Source organism: Labrus mixtus, chromosome 6 (assembly GCF_963584025.1).
Source record: "Labrus mixtus chromosome 6, fLabMix1.1, whole genome shotgun sequence".
Classification (NCBI taxonomy): Eukaryota; Metazoa; Chordata; class Actinopteri; order Labriformes; family Labridae; genus Labrus; species Labrus mixtus.
In genome coordinates this window covers 29,997,374-30,010,704 of record NC_083617.1, presented here as the reverse complement: position 1 = coordinate 30,010,704, position 13,331 = coordinate 29,997,374, and the positions used below count along the sequence as shown (strand labels likewise).

Sequence of the window (13,331 nt, the reverse complement as noted above, 5' to 3'; positions counted from 1 at the left end):
CCCGTTGCACCATCACTTTTGTTAACCAGAACACAACCTACGCTGAACTTGCTTCACAGTCTGACATCAGGAATCATCTGACCCTGATGTCTTAAGATAAATTAAACTTAATAGCTGGTCTGATAATAATGTTGTTGCTTCATGTGCTACTGGATTTTGTAGCTTTCAGCTCAGACAGAGTGAGACATATAAGGTTGTTATGTTTTGCTGAAACTTGCTTCTTTTTGTCTTTTTATCATTTGATATATACTTGCATGTACAACCCAAACACTGATTATCCAGTCAACTCACTCAGGTCCATGCAGTAATCCATCTATGACACACATCACAATTAGAAACAATTAGAACAGAGAGTAACAGAAACAAAGAAAACCTGGACAGAGAGGGCAAGTCAAGGACGTGTTGAGAGATCACGTATCATGTCTTCTAAACTCATAAATAAAACATGAACAACATTTGCTCTGTTTTCCCAAATAAAGTCGACCAATGACAAATAGACGAAAACAACACGTCAAACCAGGACCAGAAGTGACCCAGATCTTCACCTTCAGTCCCATCAAATACTAAATAAACTCCACGTAAAACACAAACACACAACAGCCTTCAAAAACACCCAATTTCTCCCTCGTCCTCCTTTTCCTACCTTGTCATCCCTCCTCGAATGCCTCCTTATTATATCATCCACTTTTACCTCTTTCTCTGCTGAACTCCCTCACTGCCTCCATCTGTTACTTCCATTTCCTCTTTTTCTTCTTTCTCTACCATGATCCTGTCTCTTCCTCCTGTCTTCACTGGTTCCTTGTGTACTAATGGCTCTCCTTCCACTTCTACCTTAATATAGTCTCTATTTCACCTGCTTTAATCCTTTCCTCTGTCTGTCAAAAACCCTGTTTGAGCCAAACGGTCGGGTACACATTTCTGGGCGTTTCCACTGTCAAACGTTGGGACCAAAATATACAATATGTACCATCCTACTTTTTGGCTACGTTGCTGCTGGGGTGCTAGTGTATCAATCAGACCCTATAGTCTGGAGCAAGACACACAACAGTCTGTTGATTGGTCAAGAGAATCGTCACTTCCTGTGTGACAGCGGTAATAAAGGCCAAAAACAAAACTTTCCCTGTTTAAATACCTCTTGGATTTCGAGTCATTTCAGGGCTGATTTTATTTTTGGCGACTAATTACAGCACGTAGCACTGCCATGAACGACCTTGGGGAAAAAATCTCTGCTCGATGTCCTCCATTGTTGCAGTTTGTTTACTGTGTTGCTTTCTTCTTGTTCTTCATTGAATTTATTGGCGGGCTACACTGTGTCACGCTGCTATCATGTCATGCTGTTACGTAGCTGACATGGCTTACACAATAATGGTAAGGCTGGCTGTGGAAAGGCAAGCAGGGCGTACGTACAACTCTGTACCAAACTGTACTGAACCAAACCTGACGTCTTGGTGGACACTGGGATAAACCACACACTGTAAATATTAATGACACCATGCTGGAAATCCTGTCTCAGCCCAACATTATGTCAACCCGATGACAGTTTATACCTCCTGACAAACCACAACATTGCGCCCACCAATCATCAGGTAATTTCTGCTGTAAAAACAGGCGTTTTAGAGCGGGAATATCCCTGTCATAGTGACTGTCTAAAGTGTCTGCACGCGACCACTACGATCTCTGTGCAGGTAATTAAACGTCTGCATTCTGTTTTCTGTTCGTCAGTATGTTGTTCTCCTCTCTGTTGTGGATGTTGTCATTCCATTGGATTACACATAGCATTGATATAAAGACAAATATTCTCATTATAACGTTGTGTAGCGGACTCTGTTGCTACGGCCGCTACTTCCACGTTGTTTATTTACATCACGCCTTACCTCAGGAAATCCACCGCCCCCCCCTCCTCCACACTACCTCCATCTTTCCTTCTCCAACTGCCCATGTTCAACCCAGGACCCCCTCCGTTGCTTCTTTATTTCCTTTATCACAGTTTCCTTCAGGAGCTCATTCCAACCTTAACCAGACAGTTTAAATTAATAACGGAGTCGTGCACCTGGCCTGAGGTTGAGGAGGTGGATCAGTCTACACTGGCTCTGTAGATCCAGCCGGACTTTGCTGACTCAGTTCTGAGGAACATTTCTGCTCCACTGAAGCAAACACGAGACAACTTGACTTTAATAAAAAATACATGTGGACCATTTCTTCACATAAAAACCTCCTGCAGCTGAAAACTGAAGAATAAAACACCGTCTGAGTGCTCGTCATCCTTCAGCTTTAACTACTGTTGTTCTTTACAACACAGGAGCTCTCAGTATCTCAATGCTCTGCTCTCGTCTTACTTTGATCAGTAACTTTTGTGTGTGACAGCCTCCCCTAACAGGACACAACGTGAGCGGGTGTCAGGGACTAAATCAGCTTGATTCTATTGTTTCCTAACTGCCTGGTAGCAAAGCAGAGCAGTTTTTACCCCGATGCCCTGTTTCTACTTTCCTCTCTGTTGCTCGCTTAGACGGATGAAGACACGAGAAGGTGCACTGGAACTCGCTTTTCTCACTCAACAGAGCTTGCATCTCTCAGAGCAAAGTTGAGATAGTGGTGAATAAATTATATCTACAGAGTTATTTATTGTTGAGCCTTTGAGTGTTGTGATTTGAGTCAACAGCTCGTCAGAACACCACACATCCTTTTGTCCCCCTTCAACAGTAAAACACTAGGTGTCATATGTTTGCCACGGAAAACTGAAATATAATTAAAAAATATATAAAAATATTTAATGGATGCAGTGTGGACAGCGAGCGTGGGATTGTGTTTGATGCGACATGATATCCAACCCTTCCGTGCTGTTAGGACACGGTGTGAGGTTGTTCTTATATGGAGGTGAATAAGGTCTGTACTACAGAGGGAGGTGGGTGTATCAGGGTGAACAGGCCCCCATCATTGTGGCTGCTAACATTTTTCAGAGAGGGTGGATAATATCTCGATTTGGCATATCGTTGTTTAAAACTTTTGTACAATCTTAATATCGGGGACCACCCTCTTTGCCTATGCCACAAGTTGCAGGCTAAACAGAAATCTTTTTAGGGAAACTAATGTTAGATTGTCTGGGGGTTAAAGTTGTCCAATACCAGATTTTTATACACAAAAACATGTAATCTATGGACTCCTTCAAACAGACACAATCCAAAGAAAAGTGTGATGACAGCAAACAGTCTGCTTTACACTGACATGTTTATTTGATCTAACAAATTTGTCAGCATATAGCGAGACAGTGTGCAGGAGCCTTTCTCATTGGAATAAGTTTGACTCTCCACCGACGCACCTGTCACACATTCAGGTGTGCTGATATTTTTCTCAACAGATTATATTAAGGTGATAAGGTCATACGTTTGGACGCACTGTGTCTTCCTCAGACCCGGTGTGTAAAGACGTTAACATTTTCCTTCAGCGATTTGTGTGCGCCAGTATTTTGAAGATTCTGCCTGTGTGAAGCAGTGCTGGGCGATATATCGTGAAGCTCGATTCGATCAATATTTTATTAATGCTTGATATGGAAAGGGGAACATCGATTTTATTTTCTAAACTACTTTAAATTTTTCTTGTGAGATTACATTGCTCCGCGAGATTTCCGCGGCAGCGCATGTTGCGCGGAGACAAAGGGGCGGAGACTCCACCCCTGCCGCTGTAGCTCTTGTAAGCGACTAACATGGAGAAGAAAGATGCGAGCGAGTCGGAAATAGTTCCAAAAAAAGGGCACGTAATGTCTGTCATTTGGAAATGGTGGGGTTACAGGCAAGATGATACAGAACAAACAACCGTAGTCTGTAAAACGTGCATGAAAGATGTTGCGACGAAGACAGGCAACACTACAAATCTCTTCAATCACCTGAAGATGAAGCACGTTATCGAGTATGATGCATGTATCACGCTAAAGAGAGCCGCGACTCCCTTTGCCGCTCCTGTAACAAAACAAACTTCACTAACAGGATCTATGTTCAGCTCCCGTTATGAGAGGACGAGCACCAAATGGAGAGAGGTAACGTCAGCAATCTCATTCTATACAGCCAAGGACATGATTCCTATTTATACAGTGGAAAAAGATGGATTCAGAAAGCTGATGAAAACATTGGATCCCAGATACGAGTTGCCCAGTAGGAAACATTTTGAAAAGGAAGCATTGCCTAAACTTTACAATAATGTCAGGGAGAAAGCTACGGCAAGCGTGTCGGCTGTAAAACACTTTTCTACGACTACCGACCTGTGGAGTATGTGCTTGCAAACAAGCTATACACCCGAAGATCATACTAGCAAGATGATTGCGCAAGGGCTTAAAGATGCCTTAAATTCGTGGAAGCTGGAGGAGGAGAATCAGGTCTGCATCACCACAGATAATGGCAGCAATGTTGTCAAGGCAATTGCCATAAATGGATGGCAAAGACTACAATGTTTTGCACCTGTTTGAGAGTGACCTTCTGGCACCCAAGCAAGATGACACTGAGCTAACAGGGTCAATTAAAAGGGCAATTATAGACTACCTGAAGGAGAAATACGATGACCCTGCTACCCAGGAGTTACTGAATATGGCCTCATTCATAGATCCCAGGTTCAGAAGCACATATGTCCCAGAGAGCAAGATTGAGGAACTGAAACAGAGCGTTACCTCAGAGGCAGAGGCTTTGCTCCCTCAACTGCCCACCACACCACAGTGTGATGCAGCTGCCACCACAGAGGAAGCAACCCCAGCAGCTAAACGGGAGAAGCGAAGCCTTGGAAGCTTCTTTAAGCAGCCAGTCCAGCCACACACCAAGACACAGAGAGGGCTGATTGAAGAAGAACTGTCAGGCTACCTACACGGAATAAAACCTGATAGTGACACGGATCCACTCAGATGGTGGAAAGATCATGAGGCCAACTATCCTCGGCTCAGTAACCTAGCAAAAAGTATCTCTGTGTCCCGGCCACAAGCTCGCCATCAGAGAGAGTGTTCAGTGCGAGTGGTAATATCGTCACATGTCACAGGGCCGGCCTAAAGCCAGAGACTGTAGACAGGCTTGTCTTCCTCTCTTATAACCTCTGACATGTATGTTATAGACTATCTGTCATACCAAGTGGTGTTATAGCTGTTAAGCTGGTTAATTTGCACTAACTTGTGAAAATTGAAGAGTACCCAAGCTCTAATGTTTTACAAGCCATATCATATTGTGGCATTCTCTGTTCTTAACTTATTTTTGCATTTAATTGAAGGTTTTCTCATAATGTTGTATTTATTTTGATTCATTTTTGTGCTATGGTATTTGAGATTGCTCTTTTTTGGTTAATATAGAAGAGCATACCAAATTTGCAATTTGAAATATTGTGAGTTCAAATAAGGCCCCTACCCTGCTTGCTACAGTGGATTATTTTGTTTTGAGATTATTATATTTTTAAATACCTGCAGGGTAAAGTTATTTATTTCTTTGTGATGTTTATAATTGTTAAATAAACTTTCTGGTTTATAATGTAAATCAATTTGGTCTGGTTCAGTTTTATAAATTTATAAACTTTAATACGATAAATATCGAGTCATATCGAATATCGACATTAGGCAAAAAAATATTGTGATATCAAATTTAGGCCATATCGCCCAGCACTAGTGTGAAAGGGTCCAATGAAACATTTGCTTACGTCTAAGGTCCTTCTCCGAGAGCATCTGTGGAGCGCAACACTTCAACAAGTTTTTTAAACTTTGATAAGATTCAAGTCAAAATCAAACCAGACTGATACCTGTTTCGATACCACGGCAACAATAAAAATCCTCAACACCCAATACTGGGTATTTTCTTGTTTTTCAACATTTGACTTTTGTTAATTATTTGTTTAAAGGTCTAGTATGTAGAATTGTATTACTAATGTTTACATTCAAATATCTAAATGAATTAAAAACTGACTTAGCCTATGTATAATTTTACATTACCTCAAATATTTTTATCAGTTATCAAAGCCAGAGAAATCCTTCATTGTATAGTTGTAACGGGACGTGTCTCGCGGCAGCCGCCATGATGAGCCGCCATGATGAGCCGCCATGACAGACACTAAATGTTGCTGTATGTGCTGCTTTGATTAAAAACATCATGTAAATTATACTTGGATACATCGTCGATAAACATATTCACTTTCTCAGGTCGGTTTCACCCGTTCGTATTTACTACGGACAACACGACTCCCATGATTCCCCGCGAGCCTCAACGTCATCTTTTGTTATTGTTTTGATTGAGAGCCCCCTGGTGGCGGATTTTACATACAGTGCATTTAACTGACTAGGAATTCAGGTGCAGACTTGCAAGTTCGGTGATTTTTATCCGTTTTTTCAACCAACTCTCCCTTAATTAGTAGCGGAAGCTTTTGAAAAACATGAAGTAGAAAAGTATCTAAGTATTTTAAATTTTTGACAACCTTACTAGGTATACTTTCTCAAAAGTATATTTTCTTATTGAAGTGATTTAAGGCCTTGAAGCAGACACTGTTTTTCTCGGAGCAGCTGCCTTCCTTCTTGGAGTTACTGCTTTATTTGTAATAGCATCTATACTGTCTAACTCAAGAAACAACTGTATCATTTAAGCAATCTTCACAGACCCTGTGAATGACAGAAATGTGACTCACTAGAACATGACACCAGTTTCACTGAAATAAAAAACCAAAGCAACTTCGTCTGAGACTGAAACACACACCTGAGCAGGTGAACGCAGCAGGACACACAGCTCAGATTTCCTCTCAGTGGAAAACACACAGAGTGACAGATGGTGTCTGTCAGTCAGCCGTGAACTCTGTCTCCTCTTCATTAACCCTCCACACACACACACGCTACACACACGCTGTTCATCAAAATGGTCTTTTAATAGCTCACTGTTGAAATCTCGCACTCATTAAACCAGACGGAGTCCAGACCAGTCAGTGTGTTACCTTGGAAGACCTTCATCACCATGATGCAGAATCAGATCCTGTTCACATCCTTTCATGTTAGTTCAGACCTCACTTCCTGTCAGTGTTTGCTGATGTCATAATGAAAATAAAATGAGTCAGATGGTTTCCTAGCAACAGCAGGACTCCAGGAGTCAGTGTGAGAGCTGGTTGCTATGAATGAAATCAGAGCCAAATTAAAATGAGCATTTCAAAATACAAACACATGTGCCACATACAGGCTTCCAAAATGTTCACTTCACCTTGATAGTTTTCTACATCCATCTTTTAAAACAGAACAATCTCTGTTATTTAAATGATTGATGCTCTTCAAAATTACGGAGGCTTTGAAAAAAACTGCAGATCATATTTTTAACCAAAAGCTGCCACGAGGGAAAGAGAAAGAAGTTTGTCTGTAACATGTGTTAAGTGAAAATAAAAACAACCCACTATCAGGTGCCTCGTACTTCTATTTTTGTTGCTATGGTAATGAAAAAGGTATTGATGTCATTTGATTTTTACTAGTATCGTATATAAGTTTAAAAGTTTGGTTTCAAACCGAGACTCAAACCGAGGATGTATCTCCTGACAAGTACTGTGTGTATCACAGGTATATCTTCCTCCTCTGTGCAGTAGTGTACCAGCGTTAAAGATTCAGATTCTGGGAGCTGAAGTCTGACGTCACTTTCCTGCGCCGTCCACTTTGCCATTTCATTTTCGAGTTGGTTTGAATTATGATCACTTTTTAGCACGGCATGTTTGAAAAAGAAAAGCCAAAGACCTTTTCGTTTTCATTTGAATGATGTCATACAATATGCATACATAGAGAGTAAAAGTAGAATACAAACTGGATGACTGAATATTCATTTTAAATATAGGTAAAATAATGCACCTATATTCTGAAAATTAAAACATGTTTCTGTTACTGTATTTTCATTTTAAAATTAGCTTTTTCATTTGAATTATGATACAAATTTAGCGGGGCATTTTTTGAAAATGAAAAAGCAAATGTAATTTTCTTCATTTTAATTTAGTCAAAGAATGTGCATTTTTGAAGTTGAAAACTAAAATTCAAATTAGATAAATTAATCATTTATTTTTGAGTCAAATAATACACTCATATTCTGAAAAGCATTTCTGTTAATGCATTTTCATTTTCAAATTAGCTTTATCATTTTTAATTCCGATCACTAATCGCTTCCATAAAGTGGAGCTCGACTGAACACATCAAGGTGACACACTCCTGTACTTCACCACATTGCCCCAAATACTCACTACAGTTCAACAGGTGGATTCATCTCCCACTAAAAGAACAAAACCCTGGGAGTCAAGGTAAGAACCACAGAAAGGAAGCCAGACAGAGCTCAGAGACAGACTGGCCTGTTTGCTTTGGATCTAAATAATGGATTTAATACATCCCGAAAACCATTTCTTATACAGCTTCACTGTGTTTCTGTGGCGTCCTCATGCTGTCAACATGAGATACATAATGCTGAGTGCATCCATAATTTACTGGTGTTTTATTATATATATATATTTTCCTATACATGAATACAGCAGCTGATTAATGGGTTGGATGTATTAGCACTGCCTGCATCACTGCTGGCTTTAATTGAATACAGTTACAAGAAACAGGTTTCTATCCAAGTGAAGCAACCATGTCAACCAATTTTCACTTCCATCCTGAAGTGGATACATTTCAGGTTTTTCCCTTCAATAAAAGCCGACCTGTAGGGACTCAAATTTCTGATCCGAAGCCAGACGCCCTGTCCATTAGGCCATGTGGTCATAGTAACCAGATGGTTTTTCAGACGCACCTTGTTTTAACTCTGGATTGTTTTCCCAAAAGTACTGACAAAAATCATGTCTTTCCCCTCTTGCAGCAGAAGTTTAAGGGTGGGCACCGATCAGACTGATCTGAAAACATTAACCCCAGTCGAGGAGGGCTGGATTGACCATGACTGACCTCGACTGAGGTCTGCAGTCCTGAGGCGCTGGAAGAAACCAATAGAACGTTTGCTGGTTTTTCTACCAACTACCTACACACTTTATTGTTCCCTTTAACTAAGTTGCAAACATCGACAGACTGGTAAGGAAAGCTTCTGAAGAAGAGCATGTTTTGCTTGAAATGTCACTTAATAAATCCTTCTAACGGGAGCTTCTTAATGTGTGGATCTTGTTTTCTCTCCATAGGTTAACATGAACCTCATAGCAAATTTGTCAAGTTGGTTTCAGTGAGGTTCCTAGAAACGTATTTCCTTGTTGATGAAACACAAACTAAAATTCAGACTAGTTGATTTGTCTGAAGTTAAGAACACATGTTGTCTGTTCAACAGGTCCATCAAACAGTGATGCATTATGGGATGTTTGTAGCCTTAATGTTGCTAGAATATTCAATCAATCAATCAATCAATCAATCAATCAATTTTTATTTGTATAGCTCTAATTCATAACAAGTGTTATCTCGAGACACTTTACAAGAAGAAGGTAAAAAGACATTACTCATTCTTATGTTACAAAAAGCAGGTAAAAGACCTTACTCATTGTTATATTACAAAGATCCGGCCTATCCATCATGAGCACTTTAGCAAAGCAGCAAAAGTTACAGTGGTAAGAAGAAACTGCCTTATTAAAAGGCAGAAATCTTCGGCCGGATCCCCGGCTCAATACTGAGTTTCTTCATTCCTGTTAAAGTTACATCTCTTCAAATATTCACAAAATAAAAAAAGATTACTGAAACATGTAACAAATGTTTAGTCTGAAGGGGAACCAGGACCTCCAGAGACTCCAAAGAAAAGCTAGCAGCTCCGTTAAGCAACATGCTAACACCAACAAGCCAACATCCTAACATAAGTATGCTAAAATGAGCACAGTGACATTGCAAACAGCTTTAATCTTGGGGTTTTTTTTGTTACAAATGTTCACCATCCTAGCTAAAAATGTGGGTCTTGAACACCAACAATTCCCTACAATGACTGAACAACACGTTGCAATGTGGGCATGTGAATTAATCACATCCCAGAATGTGGGATAGTTATGCAAATTACCTGAAACATGTCATGTTGCCACTTTTTGTGCTGCTGATTAATTATTGATCTAGAAGTCTCATTTTCCATTTTGTATCTAAAGTCCTTCACATTGCAAGACTAGCCCTTCAGCAGAACACACAGAGGACTGTGCACTGTGAGGCTTGTGTCACCTGACTGGTAACATGAATGTTACACAGCTAGAGTCTCAGATCTTTTGTCGGCTGGGTGCTCAAGGAAGGCATTCAGTTACACGAGGCAGCTATTAAGTGAGTGCATTCCAATTACCAGCGGTATCTCAGCTGGCTCAGCCACACCTGCAGCTCACAACCATGGTTCAGTTTTGGTACTAGAATTTACTGCAAGTTCCTAAATTCTAAAAAACTGGATCGTTAATTGCATAATGTGCATAACATACAATATTTGTCTGGTTCAATTAATGTTAACTCAAAAATATATTACAGAAAAAAGATATGCCCAAGTCATTCCCCTCTCCCCAATATAATGCAGCCCTACTATACTTGAGTTGAAACTTTACACACTTGACAGGCTCAGGATGCCTTGGACCAGCCCTTAGTTAAGCTGCTGTTGGCTCAGACTCCAGGAGGATATGTGCCCTCTCATCTCGCAGGTTGCTGTGGACCTGCTAGACTCACACACCAATTATTTGAAGTCATACTTACATGACTATGAATATAATGGTTATCACCTAAATTGGTATTTTCATTTATATTCAAAGGGCTATTAAAGACCCGTATTATCACCATAGTTGCTGTTTTTGTACGCAACTGTCTCTCTGAATGTCATCGCTCTCTATGTCCCACTTTACAGCTGATCTAAAGATGACCATTAATTAGTTAGACTGTATAAAACATGGGCGTAGTGTCAGTGACATCAACCATTTGTTTCTGAAGCAGACCTTTGAAGCCCTAAAACCTCAAAACTTACTTCAGTCAACCTGGAGATGAGCAAAGACGTGGTGCTAAGGCAGCCTGGAGCCTCCTGGTTAACAGCTACACCACGACCGATTGTCATATCAGCCATTCCCCTAATTATGCAAATTTAGTCATAATAAGCCTTAACAATTCCAAACAGATGAGTAACAAAGAAATCAGCCCCTGTACAATGTGTGCAAGGAAAAAAACAATTGATACCTTTTCATTTTGATTTCTGTTGAAAATAAACATAATCTTCTGTAGCTTTTGCAGCCAGCCTCAAGTGGACAAGTGAAGATCTGCAGTTTTTTGCACTCAAGCATCAGCGTAATTTTCTTAACAACCGGGTTCTGTGCAAGGTTAACGTGATGTCATTGAGATGGAAATAAACAACACCACAGTGCCGTTTCCAAGGGTGTCCCTTACACAAATGAAAAGACAAAAAAAGACAGTCATGTGGCAAAAGCAACAGGGTCTCTGCAGACAGCAGCCCACTTCCTACAATTCTACAATTCACTTAGCAGACGCTTTTATCCAAAGTGACGTACATCAGAGAGTAAGAAGAACACAAGCAAGGATCTAGAAAAAAGGGAACAATGTCAGTAAGAGCAAATGATCAGCTTTGAGTCTGATTGGACACACAGGTGCTGACAGGAAGTGACCAGAGGCAAAGCACAACATTGAGGGCAGTTCTTGAGAGCTCTAATCAGTATAGAAACCATCTTATAAGTCATCGTTATCAAACAAAAACCATCGTCATTACCATCATCATCATCAATAATATGGAGACCATCATCATTAAGTTAGTAGGTACTTCCTTCCTTGGTGGAGAGAAACAGGGTCGCCATGCTGGACTTCCTGTCTCAGCCTAACTTTTAGACAATCCCACGACAGGCTGAGAGCTGGAGATGAGGCGAGGTTTTCAACCTTACGACAAACTGCTACACCGCGCCCTCCTGCATCCCTAACTTTGCAAAACTCGTATCGTATATAAAATCAAAATGGATGCTTGTAAAGATACATCCCCCCCCATACAGTGTGTGCCAATGAAGACAATAACTAATCAAAACAATATTTTTTTTGCACCAGGCTGTAAACGGGTAAAACGGGTATTTTTTGAACGTGGTGTGAATGAGACTTTGGAGGAGCAGAAGATAACCTCAAGTGGACACTAGAAGAACTGCAGTTTTTTACATTTCTGCATTGGCTTCATTTCTCCCTAACCTAACACCAGAGGTTGCTTGATCTTGACCTGCTGAAATATGATATGTTAACTTTTGTTGTGATTTGGCGCTGTATAAATAAAATTGATTGAGTGATGTTAGCACGCTCACATAAGCTGAGGCTGTTAGGGAGGAACACATCTTATTAAACATCGACGTCTCTCCATCATTTGCTGATTAGCTAAAGTTTCTTTTTTGCTGTTTTTAAAGACAGTCATACCTCATCCCTTCCATCCCTATCCAACACATCTCTCATGAGTCAGAAGGCCTCTGGTAGACAGATAGGAGCTGCAGGAGTCGAGTGGAAAAGTCATGATGTCATTAAGTGATGAGCATTTCCCCCCTCAGTACTGACTGGGAGGAGAGAGTGGGAGTCTGTGCGTTTCTTCTGAAGCAAGTTTTCTACATTTGAAGTGAAAAGAAGAGCAGAGTCCTGATTTTATGACTGCAGTCACACAAAGTTTAACAGACACACAAAGTGACTGCTGTTTGATTGAGACTTTTTAAATACAGCAGCTATATCACATAATCGTCACAGTGTACCCTCAGTCATCAATACCTGACTTGTTAATAAATTCTAGATGCTTCCATCTATCCAGTCTGTTCTAGATTACCTTTTAAACCCCCCAGGATCAGGATCAGGTCTGGGGTGACAGGAATGTAGACATAGTGGTCACACTGAGTATTGCTAAACCCAGCATCATCACATGACCCACTGCCACACAAAAATGATTTGTCCTGATAGACAATCCCTTTTATAGGAATGAACAGGCAGCCATCTGTGAACGCTGCATCCAGTTCTCATGAACTCAGAGTTTAAATGACTCTGAGAAAGTGACAAACCTTTCCTGTGAATTAACTGACTGACAATATCTGATTATTTTGTCCATTCATTTATCATTAGAATAAAAATATCATTGGAGCCCAATGTGATGTCTTCAGCTGCATTTTTCAAAAGTGCAGTGTTTGTCAATTAACATTTGAGTGGATTCATTAACATACTTAGTCTGTTTCATTCACTGGAACCATTTTCACTTCAGAGACAGCACCACCAACAACAATCACAAATAATAACATGATGATGTTACATGAACAGAGCACAAAAACATTACAACTTTTTTCACACTTTCACAGCAGTTATCTTTTTATGCTACCACTCAAACTAAATCATGTATTTGAAATTTATTAGGTTAAAAGGAGGTTGCACGGGTCCATAA

The 13,331-nt window shown here is 40.3% G+C and overlaps 2 protein-coding genes across 2 annotated transcripts in view; both read right to left on the bottom strand.

The window, feature by feature from the left end:
• ncoa4 (nuclear receptor coactivator 4) overlaps window positions 1-13,331 on the bottom strand; it is a 182,416-nt gene that overhangs the window by 106,554 nt on the left and 62,531 nt on the right. The gene's annotated exons all lie outside the window — the stretch shown is intronic.
• The window catches only part of tjap1 (tight junction associated protein 1 (peripheral)), a 62,479-nt gene that overhangs the window by 47,937 nt on the left and 1,211 nt on the right, over window positions 1-13,331 (bottom strand). The gene's annotated exons all lie outside the window — the stretch shown is intronic.